Here is a 7,901-nt window from a genome sequence, read left to right as displayed (position 1 = left end):
GAAATATCATGAGGTTCAATAAGGACAAGTGCAAAATCCTTCATGTAGGATGGAATAATCCCATGCACTGGTAGAGACTTGGGACTGACTGGCTAAGCAGCAGCTCTGCAGAAAAGGATCTAAGAGTTACAGTGGGCCAGAAGCTCAATACGAGCCAACAGTGTGCCCTTGGTGTGAAGAAGGCCAGTGGCATCTTGTGCTGCATTCGCAGGAGCATTACCAGCAGATCAAGGGAAGTGATTCTACACATCTTTTTGGCACTGGTGAAGCCACAACTGGACTACTTGTCCAGATTTGGGCCTCCCACTACTAAAAGAATGTGGACAGGTAGGACAGAGTTTAGTGGAGGGCAAGAAAAATGGCTAGGAGGCTGAGGTACATGAATTATAAGGACTGGCTAAAAGAACTGGGCTTTTTTAGTGTGGAGAAGAGAAGACCAAGCTGGTGTTTAATAGCAGCCTTCAACTCCCTCAATAGTGGTGATAAAGAGGATGGAGACAAGTTGTTCTCGGTGGTGGCAGATGATCGAATAAGGAGCAATAGTCTCAAGCTGCAACAAGGAAAGTCTGTTACATATTAGGAAAAACATTCTTACTAGGAGGGTAGTAGGGCACTGGAACAGACTACCCAGAAAGGTAGTGGAACATCCATCCTTGAAGGTTTTTAAGATCATGCTAGACAATGCCTTGGGTGGGATGATCTAGTTGATGATGGCCCTACTTTGAGCAGGGGGTTGGACTAGATGACCTCCTGAGGTCCCTGCCACCCAACATTTTCTATGATTCTATAATTAGTCATAGGGTTAGAGCTGAGTCAGCTACTGGTAAAAGATCCCTCAGAGTTTTACAGCATCACTCCTCTCATATAATAATAGAAACATAGAAAATTATGGTTGGAAGGAAGCTCAGGAGGTCTTCTAGACAAGTGGGCAGAAAACAACAGAATGCGGTTCAACAAGGAGAAATGCAAAGTGCTGCACCTAGGGAGGAAAAATGTCCAGCACACCTACAGCCTAGGGAATGACCTGCTGGGTGGCATGGAAGTGGAAAGGGATCTTGGAGTCCTAGTGGACTCCAACATGAACATAAGTCAGCAGTGTGATGAAGTCATCAGAAAAGCTAATGGCTTTTTACCGTGCATCAGGAGATGCGTGACGAACAGAACCAAGGAGGCGATAGTTCCCCTCTATCGGGTGCTGGTCAGACCGCAGTTGGAATACTGCATGCAATTTTGGGCGCCGCACTTTAAGAGGGATGTGGATAACCGGGAGAGGGTCCAGAGAAGGGCCACTCGTATGGTTAAGGGCTTGCAGACCAAGCCCTACGAGGAGAGACTACAGAACCTGGACCTCTTCAGCCTCCGCAAGAGGAGGTTGAGAGGCGACCTTGTGGCTGCCTATAAGTTCATCACGGGGGCACAGAAGGGAATTGGTGAGGTTTTATTCACCAAGGCGCCCCCGGGGGTTACAAGAAATAATGGCCACAAGCTAGCAGAGAGCAGATTTAGACTGGACATTCGGAAGAACTTCTTCACAGTTAGAGTTGCCAAGGTCTGGAACGGGCTCCCAAGGGAGGGGGTGCTCTCCCCTACCCTGGGGGTCTTCAAGAGGAGGTTAGATAGGCATCTAGCTGGGGTCATCTAAACCCAGCAGTCTTTCCTGCCTATGCAGGGGGTCGGACTCGATGATCTATTGAGGACCCTTCCGACCCTAGCATCTATGAATCTATGAATCTATATTACTTACTGCGCTTGTTTTAATGGTTTTGTCTTCAGTTTCCACATTAAATCCTTGAATGCCAGGGCAGTTTGATTGATGACCATCTACTCTTCCCTCCTGTCTCTTGTCCCCCCATCACCGTGCTATTTAGATGCCAGGGGTACAGTTTTCTCAGTGGCATGCACTCCTCACTCTGCTAGAAAACTGAGAGGAGGAGATCCAAAATGATGAGTCCCTGAAGAAGAGCTCGGAGTGTAGTTACTTGGAGCTTTACTGCAATGAAGGGACTGAAGTCGCAGTCAGTGAGTTGTCTATGTATATGTTTGGAGGTCTTGTGGGACTGTTTCCCTAGAGCCCTGCACAGCTCAGAAGCAGAGTCCATGGGCAAACACGCTGGATTCACAGATATTGAAACCAGAAGGACTGTCCAGAGTCTATCAGTAGACCTACTGCTATCACAAGACAGAGGATCTTTCTGTGGCTTGTACAGGCTGTGTCTATCATGGGGCTGATGTTTCTAGGCTTTGCTAGTCACAACATGGGGACGGGGGGAATTTTTCCCCCTCCTGTTGCTAATGTTGTGAGGGTCCCATGCCAATCACCACATTTGGGAGCTAGGACGTTTACTGTAGAGAGACATGGGTAGAGACCTGTGGGGGATGAGGATCCTTTCTCTGTAATGGTGTGGGAGTGCTGCCTTCTTGGTATATCCTGAATGTGTTTAAAAGCACTTGTAGGAGCAGGATGCTGACAGTCTTCATCTTCCTCTTTTACCTATGGTAAATTATGGTAGTTTTAGTGACTGTTGGCAGTATACCTTGTAGTGGTGTGACAGTGTGTCTGCATAATTTTAGAAACAGTTTAAACAAGGTTTCATAACGGATAGCTTGGATAGGTAAAATGCTGCCTTCAGCAGGGTCCTGAACCTCCTGAGCTCCTTCCAGTCCTATTTTTGTATTAGTCTGTGATTTATCACACTTGCCTTGTACATGGGAGTATCCCCTGCTCAGTTCTGAAATTTGGACTCTAAAATGAACACCGTCTCGATCCCCAGGGAAGTCTTAGTCAGAGTCCTGTCTGCTCTTTCTTCCTAAGTATTGCAATGAAGGACAGCACACATGTCCAGGAGGGTGCAGGTGTAAAAAGAGAGGGACCAGTGACATGGTAACAAGTAGTAGATGAGCACATGAGGCTGACGCATACTGACCTTAGCTTGGGGGAAAAGTGGTATGATATCCACATATATGTTAAGATTGGAGATGTGAAGAAATGGGGGCAAGGGTCAGAGGGAAGCAGGACAAAGCTGAGTAGAGATGGGGAGAAGAGAGAAAATCCAAAACCACAATAAAGTAGGTTCAGATTAGGTATCATGAGCAAATCTTCACTGATGGACCAGTGGGGCAGTGGACTAGACTTATTAAAGTGTTGTGCAATCTCCATCTTTGGAGGTGTTCACAGGGATGGAAAAGCATTGGTCAGGCATGATCTAGGAATAGCTACATCCATGTTCTTCTCTGGTTATTTCCACTTCCTCTGGTCTCTGCTGTTTGCTGCATGGGATCAGGAAGGATTTTCTTTCCCCCTCCTTTTCCTACATGAGTCACAATGGGTTTACCACCTTTAGAAGCATTGGGTGTTGGCTGAAATCAAGGTTGGGGATTTTGAATGATATGCCGAAGCTCCTGCTCAGACTAAACCCCAAGATCATGAGCTAGGGAGTCTTGCCCTACCACTCTGGGTCAGAGAAATCCCTATACTTGCAGTCAAAGAAAGTCTATATCCAGTTGGATCATGCCAACCATGACGTTGTCTAGCTCACTCTTAAGAACCTCCTAGGAAGGAGCTTCTACCACCTTTCTGCCTTTCAGCTCAACACAGACTTCTTGCTTCTGTTTCTTGTATTAAAAACACATTGAACAAACTAACTTCATATTACCCAATGGTATGAGTCACTATCAATCAAGATAAACTAACTCATTACTTTCAAAATTCCCTTTTGGGTGTCAATTCTGAACAGGTACCAAAACTCTCAGAAGCAATTAACTTGAGATGATATTTTTCTTCTTTTTTTTTTCTTTTGGAAACTGCTGTTCTCTGGGGAATTCTGGGAAATGTGTTTTACTTTCAAATCAGAAAGCATAATCAACATTTCATACCTTGCTGGATCTCCCATGGAATAGAAGTCCCAATTTCGATACAGTTGTACAGTAACAGATTGTTGTCTCTACTCAGTTTCCTTTTACATCCATTCTAAACAAGGCCACACTATCTGCATTATTGGAGCTCTTGGCATAGGCCACTTGTTGGAAAGGTGAAAGTATCCGCTACTGGTCCTGAAAGGATTTAGGGGCTAGCAGCACGTATGTCATTAGGGCTTAACGTAGTTTAATAAACTGCCAAAATCCCCAGGCTTAAATCTCTACAGTTATGATGTGCACAGGAGCTGTAGTGTGTACACACTTACAAGAAATCATTTTCATCTCTTCAGTGCTGTGTGGAGGAAAACCCTCAGCTCCATTGCAAAACATGTACAGGAAAACATGACTCAAAGAACCAGCAATATAGTAACGACTGACACCTACTATCTAAAAACCATTATCACTCCCTTTTAAATATTCCTATACCCTCCTTCCAGATCTGAAAAAAATAAAACCTCAAGAAAAATTTTTAACCCAGAAGAGAGAAAGATCCAGTGGTATTCTCGACCGGGGAATCTTACAAATATTAAAGGTATGTACAAGCTGTTGTAATAGTGCACTAACAAATGACAATGTCAGCATCAAAGATGAAATGTAACAGATATAAAAAGATTAGCTGGATAGAGTGGTATCCTAGAGACAATTAGTTCAGTGAGATATGGGTTTAGAATTAGATAGAGAGTATATTTAAATTGGTGTAAACATAAAGGAACACAACTGACATTAGTTAACTAAATCTGTATGAATAACACAGTTGGTTGTTTCTATAAAAAGTCTACTATTGCCAGTGGTGGAGTTAATAGGTACTAAAACAGCTCAGTTTCAATACAAGTGTTCAGTGGAACCACAGTCACTGGACAATAACTGACATCTTTGTCACAATAAACCACTTCCATCTCACCAGTTTCCACAGAGCTGCTTTGATGTCCTTGTTTCTCATGCTGTAGATGACCGGATTCATCATTGGTGGGATCAAAGAATACAGAACAGACACCATGAGGTCCAGAGCTGATGGGGACCCAGATGTGGGCTTCACATAGGCAATCACACCAGTGCTAGCCATCAAAGAGACAACAATGAGGTGGGGAAGACAGGTGGAAACTGCTTTATGCTGGCCCTGCTCAGCGGGGATTCTCAGTACAGTAGTGAATATCTGAATATAAGACACAAATATAAACGCAATGCAAACAAGACCTAAACATGCACTAAAGATAATAATCTGAATTTCACTAGTAAACACCTCTGAGCCAGAGATCCTAAGGAGCTGGGGGACTTCACAGAAGAACTGGTTGATGATGTTGGAGTGGCAGAAGGGCAGCCTAAAGGTGTTCCCCGTGTGCAGGGCAGAGTACAGAAGAGCAGCGCTCCAGGCCCTGGCTGCCATTTGCAGACAAGCTCTCCTGTTCATAACTGTCTCATAGTGCAGTGGTTTGCAGATGGGCACTGCATGTTGGCTGCACCCTAGGCTAAACGGTTTTCCCTGTCCACTCAGGGTCATCATGGCAATCACCACATTTGGGAGCAGAAGGTATTTTACCGCATAGTTCGATTTGTAGAGACTTGGAGGGACAGAGTGCTGCTTAGGGAAGTTTTGAAATCTCCATCATTGGAGGTGTTCAAGAAGACTATGGGTAAGCACTGTTAAGAGAAGATCTAGGAATAGCCGTGTCTATGCTCCACTCTGCGTTTTTCCTGTTCCTCTGGTCTTTGCTGTTTGCTGCATGGGATGAGGAAAGATTTTCATTTCCCTTCCTTTTGCTACATGTGTCAGGAGGTTTTCTCTGCCACATTTCAAAGCCCTAAGTGTCGGCTGTAGCCAAGGTGGTGGATTTTGGGTGTGCCAAAGCTCGCGCTCCAACTAAAACCCGCAGATTGCTAGCTAAAGGGTGTCCCCCTCCACTCAGGGTCAGAATGATCTGTATATTTGGGAAAAGGAGGAATTTCAACTTCAGGTCAAAAGGGAAGGAGTGTAGTTGGTTTTGCCATCCTGCACAGAAGGGGCGTTGCCTGTGCACTTTTAGTGAAAGGTTAGACAGAGATTTACTTTGGATAATGATACTCCTGCTTCAAGGAGAGGGTTGGAGTAGATGACATCCAGGGGTCCCTTCCAGCTCTATTTTCCTATGATTCTAGGAGAACTCAAGTGGGCTGTCTCCTTCCCCAGCTTCCAACACCTGCGGTTTGGGTGCTTTCTATAACTACCCATTTGGGACTGCCACCTCTCCACTGAAATACCTGAGGATCCTGTTTCTTTGCACAGCTCTGCACATCAGCCAACTCCGTCAGCACCCTCAGGTGCATTGTTTCTGGCCCCATGGTCCTGTAACAGGTGCAACTCTTCTAAATTGTTCCTAAACTGTTCTTTTGCCACTATTGGCTGCTACTCTTCTCTCCATGTTTTGCAGCCAGTTGCCGTAATCTGGTTGCTGACCTTGCCTGTGAAGACTAAGGTGAAAAAGGCATTGAGTACTTCAGCCATTTCCACATCATTGGTCACTAGGTCGCTTCCACTACTCAGCAAGACACCAAATGTTTTCCTCCTGTTGCTGACATACTTGTAAAAACCCTTTTTGTTAACTTTCTCATCCCTGGCTACCTGCAACTCCAACAGCGCTTTGCCCTTCCTATTTCATCCCTGATGGCCTGAGTAATACTCATATTCTCCTCCCTTGCCATTTGTCCACATTTCCACTTCTTGTAAGCTTCTTTTTGGGTTTCTGTTGACTGGAAAGTTCCCTGCTAAAACCAGCTGGTTTTCTGTCATACTTGCTATTCTCCTTGTGCATCAGGAGCAGTTGTTTCTGCACCCTCAGGAAGGTTTCTTTGGAACACAATACCTCTCCTGGACTCCTTTCCCCCTCTCATTGGCCTTGAGGAATCCTGCTCCTCAGTTTCCTGAGCGAGTCAAAGTTTGTCTTTCTTAAGTCCAGGGACCTTACTCTGCTGCTCCCCTCCTTCCTTTCTTCAGGATCCTAAACTCAGTCATCTTGTGGTCACAGCTGCCCAAGTTGCCAGCCACTACTACATCCCCCACCAATTCTTCCCTCTTTGTGAGCAGCAGATAAAGAAGAGCAGGGCCCCTAGTTGGCTTCTCCAGCACTTGCAGCAGGAAGCTGTCCCCAACACTCTCCAGAAACCTCCTGCATTGCCTGGGCACTGCTATATTGCCCTCCCAGCACATGTCAGGGTGATTGAAGTCCCCCATGAGAACCAGGGCCTGTGATTGGGTAAACTGCCCCAAGGTGTTGGAAGAAAGTCTCATCCAACATTTCTTCCTGGTCTTGTGGTCAATGGGACACACCACCACAACTTCAACCTTGCTAATCCCCGCTCTAACCCTAATTCAAAGATTGTCAATAGGCCTGTCTCCAGTGTCATACCGGAGCTCTGAGCAATCATATAGCTTTGACATAAAGCACAACACCTCCTCCTCTACTGCCTTGCCTTTCCTTCCTGAACAGTTTGTACCCATCCAGGACAGTGTCCAGTCGTGCGAGCTCCTACCAAGTCTTTGTTACTCCAAACATGTCATACTTTTGTGACTGCAGGAAGATTTCTTCTTCTTCCTGTTTGTTTCCCATGCTTGGTGCATTCATTTACAGACACCTGAGATAACGATCCAATTGCCCCACTTGCTCAAGAAGGATGATAAGGCCTCCTCTCTTGCCCGCTGCCACACCTATGCTTCGTGCAGGTCATCCACTTCCCCACTTACTTCAGGGCTTTGTTCTCCATCCCATACAAAACCTAGCTTCAAGCCACCCCCTCTCTAGGTTACTGAGCCTGTCTGTGTTGATGCTCCTCTCCCTCTTTGTCAGGTGGATCCCATCTCTTACTAGCAACCCTTTTTCTTGGAACAACATCCCAGGCTTGAAAAAGCCAAAGCCCTTTTGGCAACACGATCTGCGCCATCATGCAACAATCTGCAGGATGTAGCCAATCTTGCCTGGGACTGGGCCCATCACTTTGACTGCAAGGACTGACAA

This window comes from Alligator sinensis, unplaced genomic scaffold (assembly GCF_000455745.1).
Source record: "Alligator sinensis unplaced genomic scaffold, ASM45574v1 scaffold1259_1, whole genome shotgun sequence".
Taxonomy (NCBI): Eukaryota; Metazoa; Chordata; order Crocodylia; family Alligatoridae; genus Alligator; species Alligator sinensis.
The sequence above is the reverse complement of the archived record's forward strand: the minus strand, read 5'-3'. Positions refer to the sequence as shown.